The sequence below is a fragment of the Mus musculus genome, chromosome 18, assembly GCF_000001635.26.
Source record: "Mus musculus strain C57BL/6J chromosome 18, GRCm38.p6 C57BL/6J".
Classification (NCBI taxonomy): Eukaryota; Metazoa; Chordata; class Mammalia; order Rodentia; family Muridae; genus Mus; species Mus musculus.
Window position 1 is genome coordinate 81,409,755 of NC_000084.6, and position 19,215 is coordinate 81,428,969.

The window sequence follows — 19,215 nt, forward strand, 5'->3', positions numbered from 1 at the left end:
CCTTAGTGTGAAATAACCGAGCCACGTGTGGAGACACCTTACCCGGAGCGGCAGATCTCCGGTTAAATTATCCGTGGTATTGGGAACGCGCAGGTCGTTGACTATCCCAATTTAATTTGGGCAGTACAGGACATTTCTAATAATTAATACTGTAATAACACTTAATGATCTGCACTCATGCAATCTGAAAATCCAGCTAATGGTGCAGTTTTAGTGATTGCACAAACAGCAAGTTTTAAATGTGTCAAATGCTGCTATTTCAGCATCCTGATGCCAAGCCGGGGACCCTGCCCGTGGGCTCCAGCTGACCCCAGCCCAAGCCTAGCCAGGGTTGTGCTGGAGCTGGGTGGGTCTCCAGGGAAACCTTCTGGGTGGCTTGAAGCTGGGGCAGGAGATGTCGAGGGAATGACATAGTTCTTCCGGATGGAAGACACATTTAAGAGCTGTGTAGATAGTCAGAGCAAGGGGGGGGGGCGCGCCGGAGAGTGGAGACGAGATTAAGAGTGGTAAGGACTATGCAAACTTCATTAGGAAGGAATTAATATTTTGGAGACTTGCCCAATAGATAGAGCCGTGTTCATTAACCTCAGCCTCTGCTTGTCTTGCTGTTTCATTTGGCACGCACAAAACTGCCCTTAGATAGCCTTTCAGGGCTGATCTTAGATACTTCAGTGACTGTTCTTCTAGAACCATGGGTGCTAATATCATGCTCTGTTGAGAACTGTGGTACAGTTACTATTATTATCATTATTACTATTATTATCATTATTATTATTAAATGGGAAATCATTCCATTCTCTACCACCTACCATCTCTATAAGAAAAACTGAATTTAAACAGCATGGTTAGTGTAACCGGGGTCCTCACTAGCAGTTTTCTGAGTTAACCCCATCATTACTTGTGCAACCCCTCCAGGATTCTCACCACCAGTCATCATTTTAAAGAGTAAGAGGGAACATACAAAGAAAACGCCATTCCGACACCACACTATGTAAAACCTGCTTCCTCGCACTCTTCCCCTACACTTGTGGGAATGCAGGGACCTGATGACGTCAAGCTGATGAACGCCTTAGAACACGTAGAAGCCTCATCGGCTGCTGATCCAGATGCAGGAGAGAGGTGGATCTGCGTGGGTGCCGAGGGGCAACACGTGAGTTGGCTTTTCTTTCACAAACGCAAACCATTCAAAGCTGCCTTTCAAGCCAACTTTGGTTTAGATGACTCATTTACATGAAGGGACATGATGGGAGCCATTTGCAGAAGGTGATACTTCAACACGGTCAAGTTCCTCTGTTCCTCTTTTCTGTTCTGCTTTTATCTGTAATGTTCTATCCTGCAGTTGCTGCTCTCTGATGCTGTTAGGACATCACCAGCCTCAGGGAGGGACTGCGGCTCATTGATTGCCGTGAGGAGAGTCCCTTACAGATCTTTAGAATCCAAAGAATGGGAAGAAGACAATGGATGAAGCATCACTACCAGGCCAAGGACAGGGGAAGAAGGTTTAACATAGATCAGTACTCTGGCCTACGACGCCCCAGTGGAACAGGCTGTACCTTTCCAGAAAGCTCTATCCTGTACTGGAACCCTTTCCTCTCCACCTCTGTCCTCAGGCCCTGTTTCCTCTGCTTGCAGAGAGCAGGTCTCATTAGCAATAGGAATTAAATTAACTGTTTAGGAAAAAAAAAGAAGCCTCAGCCCCATTAAAGCAGCATTAAAGGTGCATCGCACTCATGGGCTTACAACGCGAGAGGTAAATTCAGACTGAAATCTCGCCTTCGCTTAATCAAACCCCGGTCTCCAATAGTGTGATTCATCTACTAAGTACATTCCAAAATTTCACCTAAATGAACGTCCAAGATCATACTGTGAGTCAGATAAGATTAACCCCATTTTATAGATGATTAAATCGAGTCCACAGAGACACTCCAAACCTAGTCCAAAACCACAATGGGACAGGAATCTAGGAAACATGGCTCTTCCCACACTAATGTTTATACCTCAGTTGGGGACATAACACATTTCAGGACTACTGACATAGCAGGATCCACAGGGACTGGCTCTTGGCTTCATGCTGCCTACAGGATACTCAGTTCAACTCAGATTGATGGTCCAGCTGAGGGAAGTAGGCTCAGGGTAGGGAAGGGCTAGGCACTTTGACAACACCCTTAAGTGAAGGAGAGTGACATCTCCATGCTCAGCAGCCAGCAGTACTTTTATTTAATTATTATTTTTTTTATTTACATTTCAAATGTTATCCTCCTTTCCCAGTTTCCCTTCCAGAAACTCCCATCCCATCCTCTCTCCCCCTGCTTCTATGAGGGTGTTCCTCTACCACCTACCCACCCACTCCCACCTCCCCACCCACAATTCCCCTACACTGGGACATTTATCTAGTCTTCATAGAACCAAGGTTGTCTCTTCCCATTGATGCCTGACAAGGCCATCCTCTGTTACATATGCATCTGGAGCCATGTGTTTTCCTTGGTTGATGGCTTAGTCTCTGGAAGCTCTGGGGGGTCTGGTTGGTTGATATTGTTGTTCTTCCTATGGGGTTGCAAACCTCTTCAACTCCTTCAGTCTTTTTTCTAACTCCTCTATTGGGGACCCAGCACTCAGTCCAATGGTTAGCTGTGAGCATATGCCTGTTTTTGTAAGGCTCTGGCAGGGCCTTTCAGAAGACAGCCATATCAGGCTCCTTTCAGTATGCACTTCTTGGCATCCATAACAATGTCCAGGTTTGGTGGCTGTATATGAGATGAGTCCCCAGGTGGGACAGTCTCTGGATGGCCTTTCTTTCAGTCTCTGCTCTACACTTTGTCTCCATATTTGTTTCCCAGTACTTTTATCCCTAGCAGAGCACCTCTCCCAGGAAGGGCAGGATCTGCCCCAGGTATGGTAGCAGAACTGCTGTGGACCATGAGCAGAGCATATAGCTCTACCCCTTGACTTGGACACCCCAGGACAGGAAATAAGGGCTGCAGGGATCACCAGGAAGATGGTTAACTGACCCCTGGCAACAAACGTGAGCACATGGGATCAGACTTCTGTGTCCATTGACTAACAGCGGTTGTCATGGCAAAGATGTGCTCAGGGAGAGGAAAGACAACGGCGATTGAGCATACGGGTACAGGAGATGTGTACAGCCTTGTCACTCTGCACATATGGAAAAAAAAGATAGCTGACTCAGCCTGGGCCTTCCTCCATAGTATAAAGCCTTAATGTATGTACATAAGAAACCCCCTTTACATGTGTTCAGCCACGATGTCCTATGTTTCACATGGAGTTATACTACACTTAATTCCAGGATGTGCTTATGAGTTGAAACTGCTTTTGGCCTGAATTTACAGACAGGGAAACTGAGGCCCAGACACAGTGTCATACTCAAGAAACAAAAGCTGAGAGTGACACTGGAATGTTGTCAGCCTCTCTGCATTCTGTAGCCCTGGCCAGGGAGCAGATGTTTACAGGTGTGGACAAGGGTAATAGTCACCACGATGAAAGCTATGCCTGGGTACCACCGCTAACCTCTAGCCCTGGGCAGCTATGCTAGAAAACGGTCTGCTCACATGCCCAGACCATTCACATCCATAATCTGGAAGAAGCTCAGCTGCCACTTCTGGTTTGTGGCTTGATCTTTGCAGCCGTAGGTGCCAGCAGTGGGTCCCTATCTGCTTCTCTCCTTCTTGCATGTGGTGAGCAGGCCTCGGAAGTTCACATCAGGACACCGTTGGAGGATGGGTATTAGGAAGAGGCCATTGTCTTCCAGTCATATCTTAAAGTCTCCGTGCCACGTTCTCAGGAAGGAGGAAGGGCCCTGTGCTCAAGTCTTTGTGTTTTATTTTTCAGTGGAAACAGTAGACATCATGAAGGAAGTTTTCAGTGGTGGCTTAAGTAGCTCTAGGGAGGCTGCCCACAACTATCCGGAGCCTCGTGCAATTAGATACACAACTTACTGTGCTTTGCCTTAAATATTTTCTGTAAGGGAGGAAGCGAACCTTTTTCTGGACGACTGTCACATAATTGTTCTCAGTAGCAGTGTCGTAGTCTGTAGCTATCTGCCAGCTCTAGAAAGGGCCTTTCTAATTCTGCTCCCAGTGGGGACAACCCATGACCTGGAAGCAGGTGTGTGCTTTTCTGCCCCACCCACAGCAAGCCACAGTTCCAATCCAGGAAATACAGAAGAGCCAAGATATGGGGCCTAAGTATCTTGAGCCTCAAATTTGTGGAGCAAAGAGAGGATCTGTTCCTGGTATTCAGGAACATGGAGACAACCGTGCTTATGTTGTGTGCCATAGCCACACATCAATGTCACAGGGTTTAGAGCATCTGCATGACTGATAGATTTGCTGCTCCATTTGAATCATGACCAGATGTTAGGTGTGTCATGGATAGCCTCTGCTGAGATGTCAAGGTAATGATAGCATGAAACAAGTTATCAATGTACAAAGCAGTTACAATGTACGTATGTCTTCTAGTTAATTAAACAGAGTACACTGTCCTAGAAAATAATGCATTCTATTTCCAGGTTTAAAACACACAGGAGTTGGAGAATAAGGGCCCAAATAGCAAATTCTAGGTCAGCTTGACTTACGTTACAAGATGCTGTTTAGAAACAAAGCCCCTAAACACCAAATCATGTAATATTTAATTAGAGATTTGTAAAATATTGCCCTTAATAATGAAATCACAAAATATCATAATCATACTTAACTCATTGTATAATTCAATAATTAAAATTTGCAAATACTTAAAGTGTTGACTTTATTTAATTCTTGAACTACCTAAAATCAAACTATTGTACACTGATAAAATGTAACATTTAAAACCTTAGACGAAGAATAGAAATTGGAGTGAGTTTATATTATCATGATTAACTTCAAATTTACAAAAGCAGGCAGAGTCTAACCAGGTCTCTGCAATTTCTGGCATTAAGAAATATCCTCATTATGTTTTGGGAAGCTATTGCTAGTTTTAAATTCTTCTCTTTAAAGCAGGCTTGTGTGCTATCCCCACAACTCTGTTACTATCATACCCTTCACCCCACGTCTGTCTGCCTGGGTTCTGTAGCTTTGTTGGAACCTCACTCAGTTTTCACGTGGACTATTTCATTTGCTTTTGTATCCTGACCTATCTGTTTTAAGCACAGCAAGGGGCGGGTATGCGGTGGCTGTAAAATCTGAGGTCTAATACCAAAGGAGCAGTTACCAGAGACAACACAGCCAGGGCTGGGTCTTTTGTTAGTTCCCCACTTTGTTTGAGAAGAGCCGTTTTAAGTTCTTCACTTTCAAGCATGCATTCAGACTAGGAAGCAAAGGAAAGCACCTTCTACAATAACAGCGCAGTCGGAGAGGGAGAGCCCTCAGAGGACAGACTGCCACCGAGCCAACAATAGTCGATGTAGCTCCTTAGCGTGAACAATATTTATTTGTAGAGTAAATTATTGATATGGGCATAGATTTAATTGAGTATTATTTGGATTAGAAGGCGCTCCTTGCCGACCAATTGATCTTGATGTGTTAGTAAGGCAGTCTCTACTTCAGCAGCGTAGCGCTGGGCTGGAAAGCGTTTGCTGTTTCCTTGGGCGATTATTTTCCCCCCAAGGGTGGAGTGGTATCTTGAAGCCTTACCTCACAGCAAAGAGCTCTAGAAACTTGCAGCTCTCAAAGAAACGGCTGCCTTCCTGCAGGCCTGTTCTTCCGCTAAGACCCTTTTTTAGATGCATGTCTTCCCTGCAGTAGCAGCTGATGGCTGCAGCAAAGAATGGGTTTCAAGTCTGATGTTTTTAACCTGAAGCTTCCAAAAAATATTATGTGTTCCAGGAAGGACTCCGGCTCCCATCAAGCAAGCCTTTTTTTTTTTTTTTCCTATTGTTTGCTGATTCCTTTCAATGTTAGGCAAGAAAACGAGTAATTACAGCTAAATCTAGTAACAGGAGTGAGGTCTTACAGAGGAGACGCCAAAAGTGGATAATTTTGGAGGCTCTCTGTAGCAAAGGTTAAACAGCAGGCAACTCTTCAGTGCGTATCTGCTAAAAAACAAAATGACATCTTGGGAACCAGTGAAAGATCTGTTATACAAAGATAATGAGCGTGAAGTCGTTCAAGGGGAAGGGAAAGGGTGTGACTCGAACCCATCGTTCTGGCAGTGGGCTTGCTTCTTGCAGTCCTGGCATTTCACTTGTATTCCTTCTCAGTAGTTTTCTTTTTCTTTTTGTTTAACCACAAAGTAAACATCATGAGTATAGAGTCAGATATTTTTATTAAGTCATCAGTCCAGAGTGGATGTGGATTTGCGCAGAACACACTGGAGCCATGATCAAACGACATTGCATTTTACTTATCTTAGTTAATTCTCAAAATAAGTTGCTATACTGTGGAGCAGTCCTTGTTTCTTTGTGTCTTTTCCTGGTCTTGACACATAAAACCTAGGAGCACTTTTAAGTAAATGTATCCTCATGGGCAAACAGTTCTGTACCAACCAGAATGTAACTCAGGCTGGCCATTTGATCTGCTGGCTGTAGGGACAATCTCAAACACTTGGGAGGTGGGGTTCTCGAATCCTTCACTGGCTGTGCCTCTAATAAAGAAGGGTGGTGTCCACCCTTTTTTTTTTTAAACCTTTTGGACTTCCCTTTCCTCCTCAGTGGAGAGCAAAAGCCATAATTCTGAGCTGAGTTTCCTGTAAGATGGCAAACCCTGCATCTGACAGTCACTCTCCAATGTCAGCTCGAACTGTCAGTAGTTCACAGGAGTCACCAGGCCATCAGCAGTATTCAGTGAGGGTATTCTAGAAGGGACCCAAGTTACCAACTTGCGGGGCCTGGTTCTTGGCCTACAAGCTTCTGCATTGATAGTGTGATTGGCAGAGCATTTGAGGAGGCTCATTCTACATCCCTGAACTTCCAACCCCCACTAAGCCACCAGGAGCTGCAGCAACTTCAGGACCATGTCATCATTTTATGTGCAGGTTAAAAAAAACAGTAAACAGCACCCCCACCCATCGTATTAGAACACAGGCATATTTTGCTGTATTTGTTTATTTTATTCCCTGAAAATGATTTGCCTGTGAAATATACTAATTCTGTCCCCATTTTAAAAGCAGAAAATGAAGCCATTAGCTGCTAATCCACTGCTCGTTTTTTTTACTGTGACAAAACCTTGACTCCACGTAAGTATCGCTTGACTTGCCTAGTGTTAAAGCAAAGACAGAATTGGCCCTCTCCCTATTACAGGGTTGCAGACAGTCTTCATCAGCCTTTTGGTGTGCTGATCTGATTGGGACCATACCTGGGATGTCTCTGGCTCTTTTTAATTACCTGACTTTCAGCCTGGCAAGTGTGTGTGTTTGTAAGCACTCTTCATAGGGGAGACTCTGTTGGCCTGGGTGTGACAGATCACCAGGGAGAAAGCTTCCATGAGATGTTTGCTGTGGTCTGCAGACAAAGAGGGCTCCGCCATGTCCTGTCAGAAGAATGAAAGTTGTGCCTAGAGAGTCAGGTTCCAATGACACCTGTTCAGGTATCCTTCTCAACCTCTTGTCCACCCTCAGGGTTGTCTGCTCCTTGCCAGCTTCTGCTTTTGCAAATTATCCTTCCCTTTGAAGTGGGTGACTTCCAAAGGCAACAGACATTGACTTGGGACTGTCTGGCTCGAGTGCCTCCTCAAGACGCCTGAGAACTTAGGGTCTGTCACCACACATATAGTCCTCATCTGGCATCCTTGGGGTAGCCAAGCATGGCAGGCCGCTCTGTTTTCCCTTTTGACATCCATAGGTTGGGTGGCATGGCCCGATCATTTTTCATAAGCCTTTTTTCCCCTGTCAGAGTCGGTGAACGGGTTCTTAGACATTTGTAAATCTGTCCTCAGCTTCGTCTCCCTGCTATTTAATGCCACTTCGCTTGGCCACTGGGCTTCCGAGCTGAACGTGTCTGCTGCTGGGAGGAATGTGTTCTCACTATGATTAGTAAAGAGTTTGGGTGTGATTTCCCCCAGCACAAGCTGACAAGCCGCCCAGTACATTGTCATTTATCATTGTACACTAGATCTGTCAACTAGAGAAACAATTTCAATAAAAAAAAATTCTGCATGAAATTACTTTGCCGGAGAAGAAAACACTGAGTGGATGTGTGTGCCCATCTGTGTCTATGTCACGTTCTGTTTTGTTGGTTTTTTTTTTCTTTGACTTTTTTCTTTTTTTCTTTCTTTTTTTTTTTTTAATTTTGGCTGTGAAAGGTACTTAATGTACCAAAAACAATTTGTACAGACATTATTTTACCAATTGCTAGTGTGAACGCCTTGCTGAGGCCTCCCTTATCTAACTGTTGCTAATACATTTTCATGCTGAGCTCTTACGGCTTCATTTTACAGTTGAGGAGATCACCCATTCCATGCTGTGCTGGAAATGGGACCCTCGTCACTCGGGTCCACAGAGTACACTTAACGAAGGAACAGACATCAGCATCCAATGCGTTGTACCATCTTCTTACTGTCAGGCTACGAGTTACAAACGCGGGGCTTGCTTGCCTGTTGGCTGCTGGAGGAGCATGGAGCTCACTCATCATGGCGTGCAGCTTAGGTGCCCTGCTTGTAAGGGAGCCATGGACCTGAGGTAGCCCCGCCTGGGACAATGCTGGTGCTGGAGTTAGCGCTGTGTTTGTTGGGTGCGCCTTAGGAGCCCAGCATCTAGCAGGGACTCTGAGGCCCGCAGTTGGGAGAGCTGGCAGGACCAATAATTGCTGTGGAATTACGCTCCAGGAGAGCTTAGGGGCCGGAGCAGCCTTGGAGGCCCTCGTTTTCCACCCTGTCAGCTTTCCACCCAGCTATGGATTTCTAGTCATCGCTGATGATGATTCTGCCAGCGTCCGTATCAGAAAATGAAATTTTCACTCCCCACTTGGTTGACTCCGTTCGTAGGGTGCAATGTTGTCAAAGAAAAAAAAAAAAACACCCTCCTGCTCCTCCTTCATCATTTACTTGTGATTCTGATAGTCAGAGCCTAGCCCCTTTAGGATGCCACCTCCCTTTCCTGGTCCTGCACTGACTTTCCAATGGTGCCTTGGAAGATGAGGTTCTCTATCAGCAGAAGCTGGCCACAGTGGGAAACAATTGTACCATAATCAGAATTTTAAAACTGTACTGTAATTGGAATTCCTGAGGAATTAGATATTTATAAACCAAACAAATGAGCCTTGACTTAAAAATGGAGTTGGGTTTAGAGATGAATTTCTGTGTACATGGAACGGTTGTTTGCTTTGTATATTATGTTTGCCTTACTTATGGTGTCTCAATTCCGGTACAAAATTTCTCTGGAGTCAAGAGTCCAAAGCTACCAGAGGAAGAGAGAGGAAAATAGATTGCCCCACGGACAGAGTTCTTTTTCTTTTAGTATTTTTTTACTTTCTTGTTATCCCTACCTCTTTGATACAGAGATAATAATAATCTCAATGGAAAGCCCACCCCGTCATAGAGGCATAAGAGGTCTGTCATCAAAGCCACTGCCCATTCAGCATATGACTTGGATGTCAACCCCTGTGTAGAGAGACTGAGAATGTAATCGCGGCGAGTTAACATTTATAGTGGAGGCAAGAAAACCACAGACAGAAATGACAGCTCTGATAGGCTGATGTATATAGTATATATTGATATATGACAGTAATGATAGGTTGGTGTAGGGACTGTGACTGCCATTCTATAGAGGTGAGTGCAGTGTGCTGGGGTTTCTCTGACACTCAGGTCCACTAGAACCTTACTTAGAAATGGTGTCTCTAAGGTTGTAGTAAGTTAGATGAAGATGGAGTCACACTGGGTGATAGCAAGCCCTAGACTGGTGTTCTGCTAAGAGGAGAAAGCTAGAGAGCTGGCTACATGGGCAAAGTGCCTGATGTGCAAGAGTGATGGCCTGGGTTCTAATACCCAGAACACATTTTAAACTAGATTGGTAGCATGCATTTATAATGTCAGTTCTACTTTGATAAGACTTGTGGCAGGAACAGGAAAATACTTTGATAATTAAGGGGAAGCTAGCCTGACATACTCAATAGTGAATAAAAGACCCTGCTTCAAGCCAAGTTCAAAACAAGGGAAACCCGAGGTCGTGGCCTGACTTTCACATACACACTTTAACATGTACATACACACACACACACACAGACACATGAGAGAGAGGGGGGAGGGGGAGGGGGAAGGGGAGGGGGAGAGGGAGAGAGAGAAAGAGAGAGATTTAAATGAGATAAAGAAGACAAAATGATGAAGAAGACCTCAGAAGATGAAAAGATCTCTCATGCTCATGGATTAGTAGGATTAACATAATAAAAATGGCCATCTTCCTAAAAGCAATCTACACATTCAATGCCATTCCTATCAAAATTCTAACAAAGTTTTGTACAGACCTCCAAAGAGCAATTCTTAACTGCATATGGAAAAAAAAACCCAGGATTGCTAAAACAGTCTTGAACAATAAAAGAACTTCTGGAATTATCACCATTCCTGAACTCAAACTATACTACAGAGCAACGGTGATAAAAACTGCATGGTGTTTGTATAGGAACAGACAGGTTGATCAATGGAATCAAATAGAAGACCCTGAAATAAACCGACTCAAGTCCAAGCAGATAAAAGACCTCAACGTAAAAATGGATACACTAAATCTTCAAATAGAAGAGAAGAGTGGGAAATAGCCTTGAATGCATTGGTAGAGGAGACAGTTTCCTGAACAGAACATCAGCGGCTCAGTTCCTAAGATCAACAATTGATAGCTAGGACCTCATGAAACTGAAAAGCCTCTGTAACACGAGGGATACTGTTCATAGGACAAGTCTGCAGCCTACAGACTAGGAGATCCTTATCAACGCTACATTAGACAGATGGCTAGTATCCAAAATATATAAAGAACTCAAGAAGTTAGACACCAACAACCCAAGTAACCCAATTTAAAAATGGGGGACAGAGCTAAACAGAGAATTCTCAACAGAGGAATCTCTAATGATCCAGAAGCACTTAAAGAATTGTTCAGCCTCCTTAGTCATTATGGAAATACAGATCAAAATGACCCTGAGATTCCATCTTACATCCACCAAACACTCAAGTGATAGCACATGCCGGTAAGGAGCAAGGGGCACACTTCTCATTTGCTAGTGGGAGTGCAAACTTATACAACCACTCTGGAAATCAATCTGGCAGTTTCTCAGAAACCTGAAGACCCAGCTATATAGCTCCTGGGCAAATACTCTGAAGATGCTCCACCATACCACAAGGTCATGTGCTTCACTATGTTCACAGCAGCTTTACTCATAACAGCTAGGAACTGGAAACTACCCAGATGCCCCTCAACCAAAGAATGGATACAGAAACTGTGGTTCACTTACACAATGGAATACCATTCAGCTATTAAAAATGAGAGCATCATGAATTTTACAGGCAAATAAAGAGAACTAAAAAATATTATCCTGAGTGAAGTAATCCAGACCCAAAAGGACATGCATGGTAATGTACTCACCTATAAGTGGATATTAGCCATAAAGTACAGGATACACACACTACACTACACAGACACAAAGAAGCTAAGCAAGAAGGAAGGCCCAAGTGAGGATGCTCCAATCTCACTTAGAAGGGGGAATAAACTAATCATAGGAGGCAGATGGAGGGAGGAAAGTGTGTGGGAGAGGGGATGGGGAAAGGAATGGGGGGGGTTCAGAATCAGGTATGGGGCAAGAGACAGGAGAGAGGGCCAGAGGGCTGGAGGGCCAGGAGAATGGATGGAAAACTGTAGCTCTCAGGGGTGGGGGAAGAGGGGAGATTGGAAAGGCTCCCAGGAATCTAGGGAGTTGAGTTTAGTTGAGACTCAGCAGTAGGGATATGAAGCCTGAAGAGACCATCTCCTCTAGCCAAACAGGACCTCCAGTGGAGGGTTAAGAACACCATCCCAGCCACAAAACTTTTGACTCAAAATTTATTCTGTCTACAAGAAATACCTGAGCAAAGATGGAGCAGAGACTGAGGGAGTGGCTAACCAGTAACTGGGCCAACTTGAGACCCATCCCATCAGCAAGTACTAATCCCTGACACTATTGATACTCTGATATGCTTCCAGATGGGAGCCTCACAAAAGCTGTCCTCTGAAAGGCTCCACTCAGCAGCTGACTGAAACAGATGCAGAGACCCACAGCCAAACAGTGGATAGAGTCTGGAGACTCTTATGGAAGACTTGGGGGGAGGATTGAAGGCCCTGAAAGGGATAGGATCTCAGCAAGACCAACAGAGTCAACTAACCTGGACCCTTGTGGTCTCCTAGAGACAGAACCATCAATCAAAGAGCATACACAAGCTGGACCAAGACCCAACCCCCCCACACACACACAGTAGCATATGTGTAGCTTGGTCTTCGTGTAGCTCTCCAACAACTGGAGTGGGAACTATCCCAAAAACTATTGGCTGTCTGTGGAATCCACACACCTAACTGAGCTGCCTTGTCTGGCTTCAGTATTAAAGAATGCACCTATCCTTGTAGAGACGTGAGGTGCCAGGGTGGAGGAATACTCTACCCTCTAAGAGGAGAAGAGGACAGGGCTCAAGGAAAGGACTAAGTGAGGGGGAAACTGGGAGGTGGAGTCAGCAGTCTGGATGTAATGTGAATAAATAAATTTATTAGCAGAAAGAAAGAAGAGGACAAGACATGCAGAGACACATGGGGTGGGGGGGGGGGAATTGAGACAATGATTAGACTGAAGCATCAACAAACCAGAGTCTCTTGAAGCCCCCAAGAGATGATCGAAACAGGAAGAATCTTCCCCGGAGCCCTGAGAGGAAGCATAGACCTGCAGGCAGACACCCAGAATCAGATTTCACACCTACAGAGCTAGAGACAACCACCATCATTTTAAACCACTCCCTGTCTCCGCTCTCCCAAGCTGTTACCTTGTCACAACAGCAGAGAAAGCTAATAGGAGGACAGCAAAGCTCACTCTTGTATCAGCGTTGCTATGGATGCTTAAGGTGTGCACAACTACCTGTTATCACTTGGATCTGACAGGTCACCTACAGACTCTTTTTTTTTTTTTTTTTTGAAAACTTGGTCCTGAGCTCAGACTATTAATTTGAAGATCTCAGGACTTTAGGAATGGAGTCTGTCTGGTTGAAGTGGGTCACTACACCCATCCCAAGTTCTTGTGTACCCTTTTATACTTCTTGGCTCTTCATGGTGGGAAAACCTCTGCCCTTCAGTCCTGCCACCATATCATCATGTCTTCCCTGCCTGCCGTGATGGATTGCAACCCTTTAAAATCACGAGCCAAAATAAACACTTTTTCCATTAAAATGTTTCTGTTTGATGGTTGAGCCATAGGCTGGAGAAGCCCTAGAACATTATAAGCAGAGTTTATTGGGAGATTCCAGTGGGAATTGGAAGTTTTCAAGCCAAAACGAAGGCTTTATTGAGAATTTACCTATGGGCAAATTGTTTTACACTCTGGCAGAAAAGATGACTGCGTTCTGTCTATGTCCTGAGGATTTGCATCTGGTTAACTTCAAGTCAATAGGCTAGTTTATGTGGCAGAGAATACATCAAGGTGTAGAGTATGGCTTGTACTTTGTGATTTTTAATGACAAACAAGAGAAACATGTAGAAGAGAAATATGGTTTGATAGATTTGGCCCCAGGAGACTCATGTGTGTGGATGTTTGGCTCATAGAGAGTGGTAGTATTTGGAGGTATGGCCTTGTTGCAGTAGGTGTGGCTTTGCTGGAGAAAGTGTGTCACTATTGGGGTGGGCTTTGAGGTTTCCTGTGCTCAATCCTATGGTTTGTATATGCTTGGTCCAGGAAGTGTCACTATTAGGAGGCATGGCCTTGTTTGAGTAGGTGTGTCACATGGGACATGAGCTATAATACCCTAGTCCTAGCTCCCAGGAAGTTAGTATTCTGCTAGCAGCCTTCAGATGAAGATGTAGAACTCTCAACTCCTCCTGCACTATGTCTGCCTAGATGCTGCCATGTTCCCACCTTGATGATAATGGACTAAACTTCTGAACCCATAAACCAGCCCCAATTAAATGTTGTCCTTTATAAGACTTGTCTTGGTCATGGTGTCTGTTCACTGCAGTAAAACCCTAAGACACACAGTGTGGCATATAGTCTCCTTCTGCTACCTTTGGATAATGGTGTAGAACTCTCAGCTTCTTCTCCAGCACCATGTCTGTCTGCATGCTGCCATGCTTCCTGGCATGATAATAATTGACTGAACCTCTATAAGTGTAAGCCAGCCCTGATTAAATGTTTTCCTTTACAAGAGTTGCTGTGGTCACAGTATCTCTTCACAGCAATAAAACCCTAACTAAGACAAGAAGGATTCCAAATCATGTTATTTGTCCAGAAAAAGGATCGTGTGTGATGCAAAGTTGGTGTGAGGAAAACGTCCCTTCATTTAAGAGAAATCAGGACCGTGGATGAAGAGGCACAAGGCTTGCTCTGCAGTAGTAAGAAAAGTGTCTATAGGCCCACTCTCCACCCATCAAAGGCTTCAGGGATTAAAAAAACGTATTTGAAGGACTTTTAGTTAAAGCAAAGAGCTGAAGGAGGGTGGCCTGCTGGGAAAGCATTGCCTAGGAAAGTACCCCATTCATACAGATTCAATATGGATTCAGAGGGTGTGGCAGCCATGGTTGAAGGGACTGGGCTGTAAAGTAGACTAAGTAGACAACAGAAATAGCATCAGCTATGTGGTGCTTCCTTTGTTTCTTTCTGTGGCATTCAGAATCTAAGAGTTACAACGTCGCTGAAAATGGCATCAAAGTAAGAGAAAATTGTGAGTCCAGGCATGGTGTAGCAGAGTCATCCTGCTTGAAAGAACCCCAGACTATAGGGCTATGTGTAAAACCATGGGGATGGAGTCTGAGCTGAAGTGGAGAATTGAGAATTGTGGAGAAGCCAGGAAAATGGGATGTCTGCCAAAGAGAGGTGAAAATACATTATGAAACTGGCCTGGGAGAGAGGCCACTCGCACTGTGGGTAGCAGTGTCCTCCAGACAGGGCTGACCAAGGCTCTTGAAGCGCAGAGGATAACACCAGCTATCCTAGATGTGTCACATGGAGTTAGTGGATGAATTTACTGTTAGCCCTGCTCAGTTTTGATCTTGCTTTGACCCAATCTTTTCTTGATATCCTCCTATTCTTCCTCTTTTAAGGAATGGGAGAGATTAGTCTGTGCCACTGTAGTTATAAATATGTAACTCTGTTTTTGATTTTACAGAGACTTACAGATAAATGCCTGCTGAATCTCCAAGGAGACTTGAATATTGGCTTTAGAAGAGGTTTAGAACAGTTCCGACTATGAGAGACTAGTGAAGTTGAAATAAGTGCATTTTGCACTGGGAGATGCCCATGAGCCTCTGGGAGTCAGTGGCAGGATGCTACAGTTCAGATCTGAAGTGTTCCCTGTAGGCTCATGTTTGAAACACTTGGTCCCAGGCTAATGATTTTGAGGGCGGTGGAGGTGAGGCCTGGCTTGTAGAAGTGGGTCACTGGGGACAGACCTCTGAAGTTCAAACTCTTTGCCTGCTGGTCTGGCATGATGTGAACAGTTCTGATGCACACTTCCGCTGCAGGCAAAGAGCTGAACATCCCTGGTGTCTTTCTTGCTCTGGCAAACCACAACACTTTGACTCAAAATAATCTTTCCTTTCATAAGTTGTTTAGTCAAGGATTTGATTAAAGTGATATAAATGTGCTTACTATCCCATCTGACGTAAACAATTATCTATACCCCTGACCCTTAATCACACGGGGAGATAGCAGAAGGGCGAGGCAGCAGATGAGATAGTGACTGCAGTCATGTGTAGGCCTTCAGCTGTTCACAGTGCACAAGACCATTCATTCGTAGGGTGTTCACAGAAGCCAGCCTCTAAATGCCAGGCACTGCAATGGGTGTAATAAAAGACAAAGAAGCTTAATTCTATAATCAAGAGTCATATGATTCCTCTCCACTAATGACACGGCAGCAATGTTTCCAAGAATTATCATATCCATATTCCATATAACCATTCCATGAGTATATGGTTTTGAACTAGTATTTATGGGCAGCGTGGAGATTATGTATCCCTCAACAGCCTTTATGACAGTGCCAATCTCTTCCTTCTGCAAGCTTCATCCGAGTGGTGAGAGTTGAGACAGGGTCACTTGGAAAATACCTATTATAAAACTAGTGGCTGGTTAAGTTCTGACTAGATACTTGAGGTGTATCTCCATATTTTATTCACGTGACACAGCTTAGTTATGTGAGGGTGGAACACACTGTGGGCGGGTGCATCTGTCTGCTCCCTTTCTTGTTAATTTGCAGAATACAGAAGTGGTAGCTCAGTGCCTCTAGGCTGATACCTCTACAAGAAGAACCCAGAGATGGTAGCTCAGTGCCTCTAGGCTGTTACCTCCACAAGAGTTTATGACAATCTACATTTGTCCCTTGCATGTTTGCTATTCTGCACTTTTATGGTGGACATGGTTTTATATGAAAATAAATGCACAAAATCTGAGACTGGGTGGCATGCAGGAGAGATAGCACCGGGATATTCTGGACAAGTTCAGCAGGCAGATGCAAATGGCTTTACAGGATAGCAAACGATCAACAAGGCCATGTAGTGCATACATAATAGAGCATATTTGGTTAGGGTAAGAGTTCTGAAAGTTCCACTGTAGCATTCATTATCCTGGAAGCTCCTTTAGGTGGTTTCTCATGAAGAGATCATTGGGAATTTCCTGTGCATTACCTGTCTAGTAGAGCCAAGTCCAATGTCCGTACCCACAACCTTGCTGGCATGGCCTAGTACAGTATAGAGTGTTGACTCTGTGCCACACCATAGCTCAGGAGTAGTATGGAACCAACACAGAGCACCTCAGCTGTGCCTGGAAATTCACTGACAGTCTCCAAGGAACAACAGGGCTGTCTTAGTATGAGAGCTCTCAAAGTCACATCTGAATGGCAACACAATGTCTCTAAATCCAGGGCAGAAGTCTAAACTCAATGCCGGATCTATATGAAAAAGTCCGTGATGAAGTTAAGCTTGAATAACTGGAGACTAGGAAGCAATCATGACCATCTAGGGCAACTGCCCAACCCGGTCCTTTGTATTGCAGTGGCTGACATCCCCGAGATGGAGGCAGGAAGAAAGGACTGGACGAAACAACATTCTGAGTATGCTCTCCATGGGTTTGAATCTGTAAAACTGGTCTCAAATTTAGAGTTCTGCTATGTGAAATTAATCTGAAAGCCTTGCCCAGGCTGAGCTAGGGGACACCAGGAGGGGTTCAATTCCACTCAGGATCTTCTGATCCTATGCAGAGCCTTCTGATGGTACAATAACTGCAGGACACCACGAAAAAGCACACAGAACAACACAGGAGGGAAGACCTGTCTGGTCCTCAATGACCTGAACATTCCCGAAAATTCCATTAAACGTGAAAACCATGTAGAGAATCATAAAACAACAAAGAAAACAACCATCCAAGTCACGATCAACGGGTATCGCCTCACTTTCAGTTTCACTTTGAAGCTAAGTTTCCTAAGAGGGAAAAATGCTACTTATTTTTGTAGGAGTCATGCATGTATGCAATTATAAATAATTCAAAATAAATGCATATAGTCATGGAGAGAAACATTTCAAAAACAGTGGATAAATTTCCAAATATTTTCTTTGGGTTTGTGTACATAGAAAGCATAGTGGGCACAGTGGTAAGAGTGTGTGTGACTTGAATGAACTTTGAATACTGGATGAAATGAGATTTCATTTGAGTTTCAATGAATTGAAGATGCAGTGGAAATTCAAATTACTTTTTAATATTTTGTTATTGGTTATTTTATTTATTTACATTTCAAATGTCATCTCCTTTCCCAGTATCCCCTCTGCAAAGCCCCTCCCCCTCCCCTGCTTCTACGAGAGTGTTTCCCCACCCACCCACCCAACTAACCACCCACTCCTGCCTCACTGCCCTTGTATTCCTCTACACTGGGGCATCAAGCCTTCACAGGACCAAGGGTCACTCCTCCCGTTGATGTCCAACAAGGCCATCCTCTGCCACATATGCGGTTGGATCCATGGGTTCCTCTTTGTGTACTCTTTGGTTGGTGGTTTAGTGCCTGGGAGCTCTGGGGTGTCTGGTTGGTTGATATTGTTGTTCTTCCTATGGGTCTGTAAACCCCTTCAGCTCCTTCAGTCCTGCCCCTAACTCCTCCACTGGGGTCCCCATGGTGCTCAGTCTGATGGATGGCAGAGCCTCTAAGGAGACAACCATATCAGGCTCCTGTCAGCAAGCACTTCTCGGCATCAGCAATAGTGCCTGGGTTTGGTGTCTGCATATGGGATGGATACCCAAGTGGGGCAGTCTCTGGTTCTCCGTACCCCCAATCAAATTACTTCTTTACTGCCAGAGAACCTAGCTTCTCAATATACTATAAAAGAACAACAATAAATAAATAAAGCAAGACCAGACGTTGACAGCCCTGTTATGCAAGATAAATGACCTTCCCAACCTCCACACATGACCGGAGCTGGCTGCACCAGCTCACACTGCACAGCACGCTCTGAGTGGTACCTCTGTCCTGTGTGCTGCGCTGAGTTGTCACTCTGAGGAGATGACATTCACAGCTGCACTGAGGGTTCGCTCTTCAGGTAACCCCAGTTCACGCTCATCTCTGTTTTCTCCACAGGAGTTTCCAGCACGGATATATTTGAATTTACATTTTGTAGCTAAACCTGGCAGTCTGGCTTTACCTCTGTGCACCCCATTCCTGTGTGAGCCCTGCTTTGGTGGTCCATCCTGTCCCCAGTTCTGCTGGAAGAATGTCAGGCATGGCCTTGAACTCTGTCCCTCAGGTCTCCCTGGGACCATGTTTTCTCTACTGCCATCTTCTGAGCTGAGAGGATCTGAGGAAGCCACTAAGGTCTGGCTGGCAGCATCTCCACATCATGGTCTTTGGGCTGTAGACCATCTTGGGTCATGTGAGCAGGGCATTCTCTCGCAGTTCAAAGTTGGGTTTTCCTCCCTCCAACCCAGGATAAAAGTTACCTCTTTTTAAAGACGAAGTTCAGGATTTATTGGTTTTTCTTCCCTCCTATACCAGAGAGTCCAGTTCTCCATCTCATGAAGATCTCAGGAGACTGAGCACCTTGTGTGGTGTGTGATGGCTATTTTTGGTCGTCAAGGTAACTACGTCTGAAGTTAACTAAAACCCC